This window comes from Prinia subflava, chromosome Z (genome assembly GCF_021018805.1).
Source record: "Prinia subflava isolate CZ2003 ecotype Zambia chromosome Z, Cam_Psub_1.2, whole genome shotgun sequence".
Classification (NCBI taxonomy): domain Eukaryota; kingdom Metazoa; phylum Chordata; class Aves; order Passeriformes; family Cisticolidae; genus Prinia; species Prinia subflava.
The window spans coordinates 59328145-59344047 of NC_086283.1; the positions used below are offsets into that span (position 1 = coordinate 59328145).

General features: G+C 39.5%; 1 protein-coding gene across 6 annotated transcripts in view; it reads right to left on the minus strand.

Annotated features, from left to right (window-relative positions):
* Positions 1–15903, minus strand: part of RNF38 (ring finger protein 38) — a 107538-nt gene that overhangs the window by 35177 nt on the left and 56458 nt on the right. The window contains exon 1 of one of the 6 annotated variants that reach the window (XM_063422046.1): positions 11393–11665. The exons of 3 other annotated variants lie outside the window; for them this stretch is intronic. The gene's annotated coding sequence lies outside the window, so the exon portion shown is untranslated. Of the gene's footprint in view, positions 1–8889; positions 8913–11392; positions 11666–15903 lie in introns of those variants that run through there. 2 more of the 6 variants (XM_063422044.1, XM_063422045.1) reach the window with 2 other exon arrangements.

Genomic DNA, 15903 nt, shown 5'->3' on the forward strand with positions numbered 1-15903 from the left:
AGCAGAATCATACTGTAATGATACACATCTTTCAGCTGACAAAATAAACACCAGAAGTAAGAATCTTTTGTTAGTATAATTGGATTTGCCCAAAGAATTTTGCTGGCTTAGTTGCACAGGCCAATATAGTGATATTTTTCATCCTGCCAACTGTGTGACAATCCGACTAGAGCATATAACACTGCTTGTTCAACTTCTGCAAGGCTAAGCAGGATTCAGAACCTTTGCTTCAACTCACCACCATTCACATAATTGCTATACTTCTTTTCATGAATAAGAGAACATCTGGAACAGATATAGTGACTTTGCTAGTTAAGAACTGCAAATTCTTAACACCTGTTGACAATTAGCGTAATCTTGGTATACAACACAGTTGTAAAGTCACGGTAAATGGCTACATGGTGAGAAAATTAAAATACTAATATTGATGTCCATACCCTGCATCCTCCAGGCACTAAATATAAATCCTAGAATGTAAATAATGCTTCATTTAAAAAAAATCAAATTTTACCTTAAAACCTCACTATCAGTAATATTCACAGCCATTTTTTCTAGCCAAGCTTTGAAAGACTTGTGACCAGGACACAACTTGGAAACCTGGCTTTCTGGGCACATACTAGACAACTTCCTAATGAAGGAACAGTAAATATGAATTTAGTCTAACAAAAAATTGGCAAAGAAATGCAGACCTTCCCAAATCTGCAAACTGTTTCAATAAATGCAGATGACTGAAAGGAAGGCCAAAATGAGCCAATTCTTTCACAAGTCCTAGGAGATAGCACCTGGAACACTGTGTGCAGTTCTGAGCTCCCCACCACAAGAGAAACACTGACATACTGGAGAATCCAACAAAGGGTCACAGAGATGATGAAGCACCTAGAGCACCTCCTGTGTAAAGAAAGACTGAGACAGCCTTGACTTACTGACCAGCCTAGAACAGAGAAGGCTCAGGGCTATCTCATCAGTGAGACACAGTAGGCTCCATTTGAACATGAGTAACACTTCACAGTGGAGAGTGATTGAGCACTGGCACAAGTTTTATGGAGGCTGTGGAGCCTCTCTCCTTGGATTATCACAAAAGCCATGGTCCTTGGCACTTAGCTCTACCTAGCCCTTTTCAGTAGGAGAGCTGGACCAGATGACATCCAGAAGTCCGTTCCAACTTCAGCCACTGAGGTCTGCTGTTGGGAAGGATGAAGTAGAAAGACCTTGCAAATATCGTGGTTTAGATTCTGGGAGTCTGAGTTCAACAAGCGAGATAGAAATGAAAGCAAGCTTTGAGAATTTAGGGTGTGGGGTGCAGGGCCATCAGCTTGTGAACAACGACCTGCTAAGCTGAGGGCCAGATCGTTTGATTAAACAATATACTCCTGCTAAGCTGAGGGCCAGATCGTTTGATTAAACAATCCCCTTCTGCTTGCCTTAGGTAATGGGACATTTCTATTGGCTGTATATAAATGTTGTTATCTTGTATTAGATTGGTTGGTCCAACTCATACTATTCAACTTGGAAAGATATTTAATGTACGGAATTCGGGACCTCGCTCTCTGCTCTCTGTTCCTGCTCTCCTGGCCTGCTTTAGCTGTGCCCAGCAGCTACAAGCAAGGCCCTCACAATAAACCACGTGCTACCCCTGCAACTTTGCTTATAGAGATACTTTGTCGCCGACTCTACCCTCACGGAGATACTCCTTCAGTCTGCAATCGATTTTTATGTACTGCTAAACACAAGGCCTTTTGCAGTCTTTTCCTTGTGAAAGAAGCAAAGTGTGACTCAAATAGGACTTTGGGTACTTCAAGATGTACCCTAGAGACATAAAGTATTCCTGAATCTACAGTTACCCACTGAACAGCAGACACATGTGAGTATTCCAAAAAGATCATTCTGTCTGCACTTCGAAACTTTCTTCTTGTTTTTTTTCTTAATTCTTACTGTCAAGAATGAGGAAAATGAATCTGTAACTAGTACTTGGGATGAAAATTCCACAGAGAACAAAAAACAGTAAGCATGACACTAACAGTTTCCTATAGCCACAGGAAACCTAAAAAAAAAAAAAACCAAAAAAACCACGAGTTAAAAACCCCCACCCTCCTGGTGACATCTCTGTTGATTTATGAAGTATTTCAATTCAGACAGAATAGTGCTTAGCAGGGCACATCATTCTGATATGAAGCCTACAATATTTTCTTTAACTTGCCTTTGAAATTTGACCATGTATAAGAATAAAACTGGACAGTACATCTTAACACGGAAACCAATCTTCAATAGTCATGTCAGGTTGCTGGTACAAAATTTTCTGTAGCGGCTTTATATATATATATCAGGTTTCTTAGTAATTTATGTGAATTAAAGAATCCTTCTGACCCTGGAACAACAATACCTTCCACAATATTTAGTGAAAGGAACATAATTTGTAAAACAAGAGTAACATTACCATGGTAAAAAGAAGATGCAAGCTCATCTCATTTTTTTGTCTTTCAACGCTATGATGCCATATCTCAATTACAGGGTATGTATCAATTACAGCTGTAAGTATAGCTAACAACTGTACCAAGAACACGCCTCAGTAATCTTTCTGGCCATCTATAATTCACTCCTGGTTAACAGGATTAATTCATTATTTACTGACAGTGGGCACAAAAGCCAATTTGTCCTTCAGCAATCTCAACTGACAATGAGTCCTCCCTGCAAAGTTTATCTGTAAAGACCTGAGAGGCATGCAATAGCAAATCACGTAGTACAAAACTGTTTCAAAAAAAACCCAGGTGACTTCAAAAAGGCCAAGATAAGAGGATTCTTGCAAAAGTCCTAAGAGATAGCATGTGCTGTGCACTTCTGGGCTCCTACCACAAAAGAAACTGACATACTGATTAGCTCCAATAAGGACTTGCATTACTTATGGTCAAAACACCATTAATAAGCTGAATATTTAATTTGTTGCTTATTCTACATCTGACTGACATTTTTGTGTTTTTCCAGTGTTTTCTGCATATCAGTTTCTTCTCTGAAATGCATTTCTCACTTAACTGGATATTTAGGATATACAACAACAACATTAAGAGACAGCTACATCTGAATTGCTGAAGTTTCACAGAATAAGTACTTGAAACAGTCCCAAGAATTTAATTATTAGATACCAATTTCTCATTCCAAACACTGGAATATTATTTTGCTGCACATGAATTTAAAACACACAAAAACATTAGAAAAATGTAAAAATATTAGCATTATATTTAGCACTGCAGGACTCCATAGCATTAAAAAAAGAATTTAATTGTTTTAATTAGACTACATGTTTCTTATTTTCAAGTTCTACTGCTCATACAAAATGGACAATAAAAACCATGTATCACAACTGTGGCACCTCCTTTTCTAATAGTGAAGCAGGTTTAAGAACCAAGGCAGCACACAGCCATCTCAAAGTTCAAATCTACTGTTATTAGCAGTACTTGCTGCATGCAACCAATCCTCTGAAATATGAAAAGGTTTTGCAATCATTTTTTGCAGGAATGAACCAAAGTACTTTAAATTCACAAAGATGTTAACAAGTATTTAGTTTTGTATCACATCATCATATTTTTTCTGAAAGGGAACCTTTAACTCTAAATCCAAAAACACCAACCAAACATCAGTATGGGAAGAAACCTCAGCTATACCTCCCTCTCTATTAAAAAATATCCAGCTTTTGGAAAAATATTAATTTCACCTTAAAATCCCAATTTATGGTCTCAGATTTCAACTCAACTTTGTCAGCGTATGTGTGATAGAAAGTGGAGAAAAAAGTGCTATTTCTGCAGATGTTCCCTGCAATTAGAATGCACTATGATAGTAAACATTTCAAGCTTTCTTAAAACTGAAAGAGTTATGCAACAAACAATACTGGTATCCAAAAATACTTTTAAAAAAAATTTCCATTGATAATTTTTTTTCAGTCAATCTCCAAAATGCCTCTCAAGATCTGAGGTAGGGTCCATGTTCTGCCATCTGCACCACCTTACACAATATAGAAAGTGTCATTTCAGGTGACAGTGTTAAAAGCTATTTCTAGGCCTTCACAGAGTTCTGATCCCCTCTTTTGTATGTAAGCAGAAGATAATTTTTAAATTAAAACCACAGAATTACAGATATAGAACTCATTTTCTTATATACAAAGCTGAAACACATTAAACTTTGCGTGTGTACCAGTAGAATGTATTCATTATTGTAAAGAAATTTCTTTAAGTGTCATGAAATGTGTTGAAATTGACATACTTAAAATGATGCCAGGGCAAGAGTGAAGTGGTGAAATCAAGACAAGATGTTCAGGTATTGGCACATCTGAAAAAGATCACATTTTCAATTTTAAAAATAATTCTGCTCTTTCTGCTTCAATGGAACAAGGGATCTAAAGAGAATCTGGCTCAAAATTGTTTCACAGCAAGGTCTGTTCTACATAGTTTGCCTATTCAGTGTGTATTCACTAATCATTTTGCCATTTAGGCATGTGAAACTAACAATACAGGTACCCCAGTGGAGAGAGGGTAATTAGGATATTCATTACAAGTGAAAAAACAAAATCACACATTTTTTACTTAAAGATTTTTCCCCTGTATTAAACAACACATATACAGATGCACACAGGTATGCAAACACATATATGAAACACAACATATGTAAATGGACAAACTATCACTTGAGCACTGAAGACTGAAATCTTTCATTTGTGTGAATGGATGTTATACTGACAGTATTTGTATTTTGACAAGGCATCAAAAGAACATCCAAACATTTACACTAATACAGACATGACTCACACTACTGTAACTGATGTCCACAAGGACAAGTCAGCATTTGAAATCTGTTCATAGTGAGAGGAATACTGGCATGGTAACTCAACCTCTACTGTGGTAACATATATGCATACTTGGGTGCCTTCACAGTTGCTGCTTGTCATCACAATACTGAACTGCATTACCAGAAGATGGAAGTATCTGGTCAGCACACCATACTGTTAAAAATTTCTGTGTGTAATGTAGTTTTACATGTTCTCAGTTCATACCACAATTTTCTCTCTACATTGCTTCAGTCTCTTCTGTATTGCTAGAAATTTGAAGCTTCAAAAAATACCCTTCATCTGTTTTAGAAACTACGTCATGAATCCACAAAAACCTACCAACCTACTTACATGGTCAGTGCAACCAAATGGTCACGTTAACAACAGAATGCTCTTCAATATGCTCACATTGGAATTAGAGAAAAAAAAACAAAACCAAAAAAACCCACACCACCCAACAACAACAACAAAAAACCAGAAGCAAGTCTTAAAGGATACAGGTTAAAAGAGTTATATTTAAACACAGGGTTGAAAATTCAAAGTTCGAGATACTAAATTCTAAGAATAAGACACTCTAAGTTCTATCTTTTTCAATTTCCTTTTTCTCTGGGGAGATGTCCCTGAATGAGGGATAAAACACATCCCAAACAGCACACAGTACAACTGCAACCCTTGTCCTTAACTGTCACAGCAGCCTCCAACACCAAACAGGGCTCCTCTCACCCTGTGCACCAGTTCTGCCTTTCTATTTGTCATGCTTCATTTATTCTTTCCTTATTCTACAGAATTTTCCACATAAAAGCAAGTTTTCACAGGTGAAGTAAATACCAAGGCTTTAGTCTGCCCTTCACACAGTTTAGGACAAGTAAATTCTTCATCACCTATGGCTGGACACAGTGGGTCACCAAGCATGATGTTATGATTGGCATTTTGTTAAACTATTTTTTTAAAAACTGAATTTATTTACACTATAGAGTACTACATATTGATACACTGCATAACTATCCTTAACAACAGCAGAGTCTAGGACTCCAAGTCATGGCTGCTCATGACTTAGAGAGATGCCCTCTTTCCTTGGTAAAGAACTGCCTGAATGGCCCAGCCTAGAGAATTCTGGTGAATGGATCTATATCCAGTTGGTGTCCAGGGCAAGTGGTGTTCCATAGGACTCAGTAATGGGGCCAGCCCTGCACAATATCTTTATCAACAAACTGGAAAAGGCCATCAAGTAACTCCTCAGTAAGGAGGATTACACCAAGTCGGGCAGAAGTTGACCTGCTGGAGGGCAAGAAGGCTCTGCAGACGTATCTGGACAGGATTCACCCGTGTGCTGAGGTAAAGTTCATAAGGCCAAATGGCAGGTCCTGCCATTGGTTTACAACAACCCCATGCAATGCTAAGGCTGGGACAGTGTCTGGAAAGTGCCCAACGAAAAGGACCTGGGGTTGCTGGCTGACAGCCAGTGAAAATGAGCCTGGAGTGTGCCCAGGTGGGCAAGAAGACCAAGGGCATCCTGGCCTGAGTCATCAATAGTGTGACCAGCAGGACCAGGGCAGGGATTGTCCCCCCATATTTTGCAGTGGTGACACCACACCTTGAGTCCTGTGCCCAGTTCTGGGCTCCTCACAACAAGAAGGACACTGAGGTGCTGGAACATGGACTCGTCTGGAGCACGAGTCTTACGAGGAGCAGCTAGCTGAAGAAGCTGGGATTGTTTAACCTGGAGGAAAGGAGACTAGGGAGTCCTTGTCTCTACAGCTACCTGAAAAAAAGGTTCCACCAAGCTGGGAGTTGATCTGTTTTCCAAGTGATAGGATGAGAAGAAATGACCTCAGTTTGCATCACACATGGTTTAAATCAGGTATTAGGAAAATTTTCTTCACCGAAAGGATCATCCAGCATTGGAACAGGCTTCCAAGGGAAGCAGTAGCGTCACCATCTCTGGAGGTAATAAAGAAGATGTATAGACATTAATCTATGACATTAGTCATTTAGTGCCAGTTTTACAGTACCAGGTCAATGGCTGGACTTGATGATCTTATGGGTTTTCTTCAACCTAAATGATTCTATTATTCTTTTCAAAGCTCATCCTATTTAGACTATGTGCTACATCTTAGACACTACCTGAGTTAAATATACAGACATCATTTAGCTTTTATTAACAGCTTGGAAAAATTATTAAGAGTTGCTTTAAAAAGTTTAGCGAAAAAAGAGTTCTCCTCTAGAGCTGGGCTTTGAGCACACCTTTCATCCTTAGTACCTTGCAGAACTTTGTTTTTTACATGTGTCAGACTCAGAACAGGCACCGTAAACATATTAACTACTGCAGCGGTGGCTGGTTCCTCTGCCTATACAAAACACACGTTAGGAGGCTGTTATCAAACAGGTCATGTAATGGGTAAAAGAACTCACTCCTCAATGTAAGTGACAAATTATTTGAGATGACAAAAACAAGAAAGATTGGCATTTTCTGCTAAGTTAACCAAATAAGGAATATATGAGAAAATACTGCAGGTTCTCAGCTTCAAAAAACAGCTTCTACTTATGTAGATCTTTAAATTTACTTTAGAAAATAAGACTAGTCTTACTCAAAGTCAAAGGAAGGTCAATAAAAAACAAACCACATGATACACATTAGATGATATGCAAAGGAACACAAGCCTCACTTCTCCAAACACATTCAAATAAGCAGAGTTTGCTGACTCACTTCTTAAACCTTATCTCACATCTTTTATAAGGATAAAAAAAAAGGCATTAAGAACTTAACCATGTAAGAAATTTCGTGAGACGTGTCCTTTTTTAAAACATACTGAAGCCCTGCCCAATGTTGAACAGAACAACAGATACACATAAATGTTCACCTATAGAAAGCAGAGCCAAAGAATACAAACAGTATATTACGTCTCTGTATTTGAATTTGAGAAAAAGTGCTCTGGCTGTTTTCTGATACAGTAAGGAAATTAAATAAAGAGGAAAAAGCTTCACATATGATCTCTAATCTATGCTCAGTAGAGCTTCACATATAAAATGAATAATGCCTATTGGTCTTACCAGGTCCTTTGTGCCCACATCTGAACGTTTTTCCCAAAGCCATACTCATCCACTTGGAACTTATGCAATTCATCTTCAAAAATTCCTTCAAAACACTATTTGAAATGAATTTTCTATAATTTTCTAGATTTTATGTCTCCCAGCTCTTCATTTCCCATCTTGCTTTATATTCAATTGTCTTTTTCCCACGACACAAACACAGAAGACAGATCAAAACTGCCCTCCCTCAGTACTTGCTAACAAAATAGTCTTAAATCTCTTTGCAAGACATTAATTTCCAAGAAGTGGACTTTGAAAATGCAGCTCATCAAAAATATTCATCACATCATACATGTGATTTAAAGAATAGTCCCAACACAGGTCATCTAAAGAACCTGAACACAGAAGAAAAGTCCTAAATTTTTGTCTAGAAAGCCGTCTCCTAAAGCTTTCAAGAAGACTGCCAGACAGAGCATCTGTTCAGCAGCATCATAAATTGTGCCATGAATGTTCTCATCCCTTCTCACACAATTTACTGTTACTGCAGTGTGACAAAAAAAAAAAAAAAATTGGCCACCTCTTCAGAAATTAACAAAGCTAGCAAAGACAAACCATAAGGCTAAGGTAAGAGGTTCTGTAGAGAGAATGGAGCTGACTTAACACAGTTTCTGAGTTTTTCTAGGGCAGAAATGTTCACAGATTTTGCAACAGGAACAAAACTGAAAGACTGATAAGATGAAAGAGCTACTTAAACAGAAAGTAAGCAAAGCACAGCCCATGTAGTGATGCTCACATGAAGCAGTGGGCATTTTTATAGTACCTAAGGGAGTAGTGGGAAAGACAAATAAAAAACAAAGTTATTGAAAATAAACAAGAAGATAAAAAAATCTGAGGCAGCAAACCTGGAATGTATCTACTGAGAACAAGGAACTGCACAGACATTACAGAAAGAATGTTTTCCTGAAGGAGAAGAGCAAAGGAATCAGTCTTTCTATTGCTACAATGCCAACAGAAGACACTCTGCAAGTCACAGATATTATGCTTACCTACTTTTTTACCAGGTGAGGTACAGTTCCAGTTCAATCCAGAAAAACTGGCTGGAAGGCAAACAGCAAAATACTCAAGGTATAAAAGGGCTCCCTTTCTGTCCTTCCCCTTCCCACTGCTTTAAAGAGCTGCTGTTGTTCGCATTCACCGCTATTAAAGACCAAAACCAGCACCAGTTTTCAATGTTCTGACAAACAGGCATCAGTAGAGGGCACCAAAACGCAAAATAAGTTTCCTTATCTTTAAGGCGCTTAGTAAAAGAGGAACCTACCCACTCCCACGAGAAGCTGAAGAGTAAAAAAAATTAAAACCATCCTATTAAATCATAGACCTCATCAAGTTCTGCCTACAGCAAAATTTAAATATTCTGTATTAGATTATTTAACTTGACATAAATTCTTATATAGAGAAGGAAACCGCAAGTTCTATTTCCATGTGAACTGATTAAGTCAAGCCTGTATCTTCCACGAGTTTTAAGAATCACTCCTCCACAGTCAAAACAACTTTCTGACTAAAAATAGCAAAAGAGAAGTTCTATATCTTTCCTCTAACCTTATTTCCACCTTTCAAATCCTTCTGAGGCAAGGGGAGGTGGGGCTAGTAATGCTACATAGAAAGACTATGTGAGAGCTTTGTAACTCCTATATCTACTTGGTATAACTTCACATTAGACCCCCAGCAACTCAACCCACGCAGTCTCTACAGACAAACGTGTGCGACAGCTTTGACTTTCCACAAGACTACAGTTACACAGTACAAGACTACAGTTCACTGGCAGGTAGGTCTGAAGAAGTTACTTCTCTCCCTAACCACACAATTTTTAATTTTAGCAAGACCTTGCACAAAAACCATTACAACCCTTAAAGACTTTCTTAGCAAAGAGTTGAAAAAGTAACTTGACTTCATCAACAGTCCACTTTAAATCACAGAAGTTATCTCTTATTATAATTTCAATAAGCCATATTAAAAAACATATTTTGATAAGCTGATACATAAACTTGACAAATCACAACAGCAACTGATTCAGCTAATATCAGCTTCTGAGCCAAATCCTCTCATTTCAGAAAAAGACAATTATGTACAGTGATCTCCGCAATACTGCAGGTACAAAGCAAGGACCGATCAACGTGCAACTTCAATTCAATATTTATTATACTTCTATTAATTAAAAAAACCCACAAAGTGAACCAGAGGAGAATCAAATCAAATTTAACCTATTCTGTAAGTCCATGAGTTAACAAAGTAAGATTCACAAAAGAGATAATGAAATCTTTATTTTTAATACCCTTTTATTTACATACAACTTTTCACAATTAACACTTTTCACAACTAGTATAACTCCTACTAACAATTCCCTGAAAATTTCCTTCACCTATTATTCTGTGAATGCACACGTTTCATTTGTTGCCAGAGCTCTGCTGATTAAGGAAGATCAAAAACATCATGAAATATCACTAGCCATGAAACCTGCCATGGAACCCATTTGCTCTTCCATATAGTAGTTAAATTTCTAATGACTGCACCCTCCTTTCTCTCACTGCACTTACATTAGTACCCTAATGGCGTTTTTCCTCCTCTCAGAATAGTGAGTCTGTAATACCACAGCCACAACACTCCCTTGAACCTAGGAAAGGTAGTGTAATATAATGCTGGGAAGCACTAAGGGAGTCTGTTGGGTCAGCAGATAGCGAGATCCCCGGGATGTGGATAAATACCATAAATTTGGCAAATGAAACCAAAGCAATTGCTTCAGTGAATGACAGTTAGGAACAAGCACATCATCAGCAACACCAAATCAAATTGTAATGTAATTGTATACAGTACTCAAATAAGGCAAACTTCTGATAATCCTATTCATCTTAACATTCCAGTTTTCCCACTCAAAAAGCTTATCAGAAAACACACATCTGCTCAAATACTACCTTCAAAAATCTCTTACAAAATGCAAGTGCTATATATTGATAAACATTGTCATGACTTCCAGTTCAAGGAACTCCTGTGTAAGTAATAATAAGCTACTTGCTCGAAACAGTTACAATTTGAAATAGATTTCCTCAGTTAACATGTTAATGTACAGTCAGTTTAAAAACACACTTTTTAAGGAAACAAGATGCAACTTTACAGTTTAAGCATAGAAAAAGAGAAATCGCCTCTGTGTTTTTTAGGAATAGGAATTAACTGAGATGTACCGAAAAATACCGAATGCCCTAACGTGTATGCTTGCTAAATCAGTTACCTTAGACAGTTGTTCTTTTCACTAACTTAAGGAAATTACAGATATCTAGAGATTTCATTTTACCATAGGGATGGGAGGACCTTCAGTGCCTCAGAAACACTTGATACCGCCTTGCACATTAACCTGCCCGTTTTGAGGGCAGCACACAGCAATTCAGTCCTAGAAAGTCTGTTAATTTTTAGCTTCCAGTTCTACCTTTTGCCAAAGCAGATAAAGCAACTTTAACAAGATCAGACAATTACATCCCTTCCTCAGCTCTCGCCCACCTTGCGGGTCGCCCACGTGGAAGAAGCTCGGGCTCCGCGTCGGCCCAGGCCTCCTTCACCCTCTACCTGTACGGAGGGCGGCCCGGCGCTGCCGGGAGATCGCCCCTTCCCCACCGCGGCAGACAAGCGCGGGCGCCAGGCGGCGCCGCCGCTCCCCGCGCCGGTACCTGCGGCCGCGCCGCCTCCGCCGCGGCTCCCGCGGGGCCGCCCCGCCTCCGCCTCGGGGCCGCCGCGGCCGCGCCGGGCCGGGCCCGACCCTTCCGCCAGCGCTTCCGGGAGCGCGGCCCCCGCCCCCCGGGCCCGCGACGTCACTCCCCGCTGGCCAGTGACGTCACACCGCGGCCAGCGCGGGGCGTCCTTTGTCTGCGTCTGGCGGCGGCCGCGCGCCCCATGCGCCTGCGCGCCGCGGTGACGGCGCGGCCCCCCCGCCCCGGGCCGGCCCCCTCGGCCCCCTTTTAGTTTCGGTTTCACAGGATCGCGGAGCTGACCGCGTCGGGAGCACTGCCGAGACCGTGGGGGCGAACGGGGGGCCATCGCCATCTTGTGAAGCAGACCGTGGCACCGGGTGCCACGTCCAGTCTTTCCTTAAACAGCTCCCGCGACGGCGACTCCAGCGCCTCCCTGGGCAGCCCGTTCCGGTGTCTGACCACCCGCTGAAGAAATCCTTCCTCATGTCCAACCCCAGCCTCCCCTGGAGCAGCTTGAGGCCTCGTCCTCCGGCTTTGAGGGGACCGACCCCTGCCTGGCTCTAACCTCCTTGCGAGAGTCAGTAGAGCAACAGGATCAGCCTTCTGCTGACGGTGCCACACGGATACGGGCTCAGGATGCAGCGCTGATCAGCAAAGGGAGCAGAGCCTCGGAGAGCTGATTTTCTTGAGCTGTTCCCCTCAAATAAGATATCACCGCCTTATTTTTCACCTTTCAAACCTCCGTGCACTCTATACCTCAGCCTAATGAAAGCTTTTCCCAGCTCTGATCCACGAAAACAAATCACCCGCTGTAGGTATAAAGAATTAATATTCTAAAGAAGATGACTCACTAGGCATGAAAGTGGTTGAAAATTGGTAAATGACATCCTTGGAGGTGCCAGAGGTGAAACTAAAAGGGCATAAAGCTGCTCAGTAAACACAGACAGAATGATCTGGGACTAAGAGTGTGTGGGTGGAGGGATGTGACACCATGAGGAATGAATCTGACCTGTCCTAATTGGACAAGACAATTTTCCAGTTTTGAAACTGGAAGGAGCAAAAGAAATTCCTCCTAATATTCCCATTTTTAAATATACTGCCCCTAACATATTCCCCACAAGAGGTGCATGTAGTCCTATATAATACATCATAAATAAATAAATGTGAAGGGTCCTTCAAACACCTGAATTAGATGAATCATTTTTTGTTCACATCTGTGTGTGAATTTCGTAGGCTTATGCTACCAGACACTACACCATCCAAAGTGGAACACAAAGCTGGTCATTTTTACTTTAGGATTAAACTTAAAAATACTCCTTGTGAAAACACCTTTTTAATGAGTTGACAGGCTTCTGTATTACAGACTGAGTACTGATATCCATGATGATGTCATTAAGACAGGCAAATGAGAGTAAGTTCATAGAAGCACAGAATTGTTAGGGTTAGAAGGGACCTCTGGAGACCATCCCATCCTATTCCAAAGTAAAGGCAGGGTCACCTCGAGCAGGTGACACCAAATGTTTTTGGAAGATGTACTAACTGTAGCTGGGAAATTTAAAGGTTAGCAATAGTAAAAGAAATTATGTAGCTATGTATTTCAGTCGTAAGTACCAAAAAGAAAAAAAATCTTTACATACTGTGAAAGTAAAATAAATGAAAATAAGCTAAAAAGGAGAAAAGCAAAGTATAATTAACAACCCCTTGGCAGTAGTGAAAAAAATTCTACTGGATTGCCCCACAGTGATTTTTGTTGTTGTTGTTACTACTAGGTGGTCAATTTGGTTTTTAATTGCATGGAATAGATAATTTGATGAGATCTGTGAAAAGAGATGTCTCGAGAGTTGTTGAGGGTTGTATCTTTGGACTTTCTTTTCAAGATGAGTTAACATTCTTTAATGGAAGCATACTACTGGAGAAACAGCCACCCAAGGGACAAAAGAAGTATTTTTAAAGCTAAAAAAACTTGGTATGATTGAAAGGCTCTGCAGGATGATATGCTTGCATTTATCTCTAGCACTAGTAGGAATCCAGTGCTTGAGGATTAAAGTAATATACCAAGGAATAACAGTTCCTTCTTACAAGTACCTTTCCCTAAATGCTGTGCTGAATAAAGAAATCTATTCTGTTCTTTTATTTAGTGTTTATACTTTAAAGAAAAATCAAAAAAATTACAAACATGCAAAAATGGTGCCCTGTCTCATGCACTGAGGTTTAAAAGCTCCCACTATCAAATCAACAATTATTTTTAAATAAATCTTAATTCTAATCACTTAGCTACACCAAGTAAAATGGGAAATGTATTTCATACCTATGCTGTATTAGATTTCTCTGCAAGACAAAAAGCACTGCTTTTGGTGCTACAAAATTAGACAAGTTCTTAGTGTTACCAATAATGCTCTCAACAATGACACATCCCTCTTAATGCAGTGAGTCCACACATGAAGAATCTTAGACTTTGGTTTCCTGCTGATGTCACTGAACATGAATTCAAGATTCTCATGTGCCAAGTCAACAAAATCAAGTAATTGGACTGGAAGCCTGGGAATTGTTTTCATTAAGATTGCAACATTCCTTTAGCATGTGTGGTGTGGAACTTTTCTCATGCTGTTGTCCAGAAAATGACAACTGGGCCTGTGGAGAAAGTACCCTAAAATATATGTAGATTGCCAGTCAAATATTTACCTTTACATTTCTTCTAAAATGCAAAAACAGATTGTGCATGATCAGTCAAAAAGTAGTAAGTTATTTTGCTGAGATATGCCCATTGACATGTCAAACTATTTTAAATGCATGCCTTTCATAAAGTTTCTAGAATGAATACAAAAAGACCCAACAATTAATAAATTTGTAGATAATTCAATTAAATCCTGCATTTAATATAATTCAAATGATATTCATATAAAAATAAACAGGTGGTATCTTTCAGTAATGGCAAAATAAATCAGAACCTGATTTTCAAAGTAATTCAGAGCAGCAACTGTGACCAAAACTGACACAAGAATGTAGGCATATGTGAATACAAGCACTGAGTGATAGGGGATTGCAATTGTACCCTAGACCAGGTTACTTTTAGGAAACATTACTTATGATTTAGAAAAAGTATATCCATATACACAAAGCCTTTGAAAAAAAACCCAACAAACCCAATCACTGGGCATCCAGAGGGTGGTGGCCAAAAGCTCAGAGTCCCAATGGACATCATTGACAAGTTATGTTCCACAGGCATCTGGATCAGGACCAGTGTTATTCAATACCTTCATCAGTGACAAAGAAGAAGGGATCGAGTGCACCCTCCTCAAAACTGCAGATGACACCAAGCTGAGTGATACGGTTGACACTCCTGAAGGACAGGATGCCATCTGGAGGGACCTGGACAAGAGGTTCACTGTTTTTCCAACCAAGTGGTTTTAATTAAAGAATCAACTAGAATGTCCTAGAAAATCAAAGTCAGACAGCTTCATATAGTCTTACAGAAAAATCAAAACCCTTACCAAAACACCCTGACACTCTCGAATGGTGCAGAATCAACCTCAATGAGAAAGAGTGTTTTCTTCCACCAACTCTAACGATGCAAAAAATACATTTAGCCCAGTTCCTCTATTAATATGGAGGCAGATGGTGTGCCAAACAATCACTCTTCTGAAACTTATACCAGGTAAGCTGCCACACCCCTTTCCTACTCCCCTGGCCCCTAACCAGTAAAACACCTAACAAATGGAATTTCCAACAAGATTTGAACCAGTTTTAATTGCCAGGATATGAAATAAAACCAAGGGAAGACAATCAGTGTAACACAAGAAATGGTCTTCCATGTAATGACTCACAAAAGGAAAATAGTTAGGTTGGTGTACTCGAATGGCTCTGAAACAGAATTTCTCCCATCCCATTCCTCACCCAAGAATCTTCCACTGCAGAGTACACAAGGCCCAAAAAACAAAGTAATGAATACTATTGAATATAGCTAACCAGATAATCAAGAGGAAACTTAAAATGATCTTGGCCATGTTCTGGATAGCATGTTTGATCCGTATCTGTAGGATGAACCAGTAACCAAATCTAGGGTGGTACCTAAAATTAAATTAAACCACACCAAAAAACCCCCAACTCCTCCAAAAAAATACCCCAACAACAAAACAAATATACACACTGAAAAACCAAAACAGCAAACAAACAAAAATACCCAAAAAAAACCAATAACCCCACCCCCCCAAAAAAAACCCCACAAAAAAATCCACAAAGAAATGAACAAAAACATCCCCACAAAACTGGAGGAAGGAGAGTGAGAGAGGAAAAAAACCAATAGTAAGGCAGTAGATCAGTAAA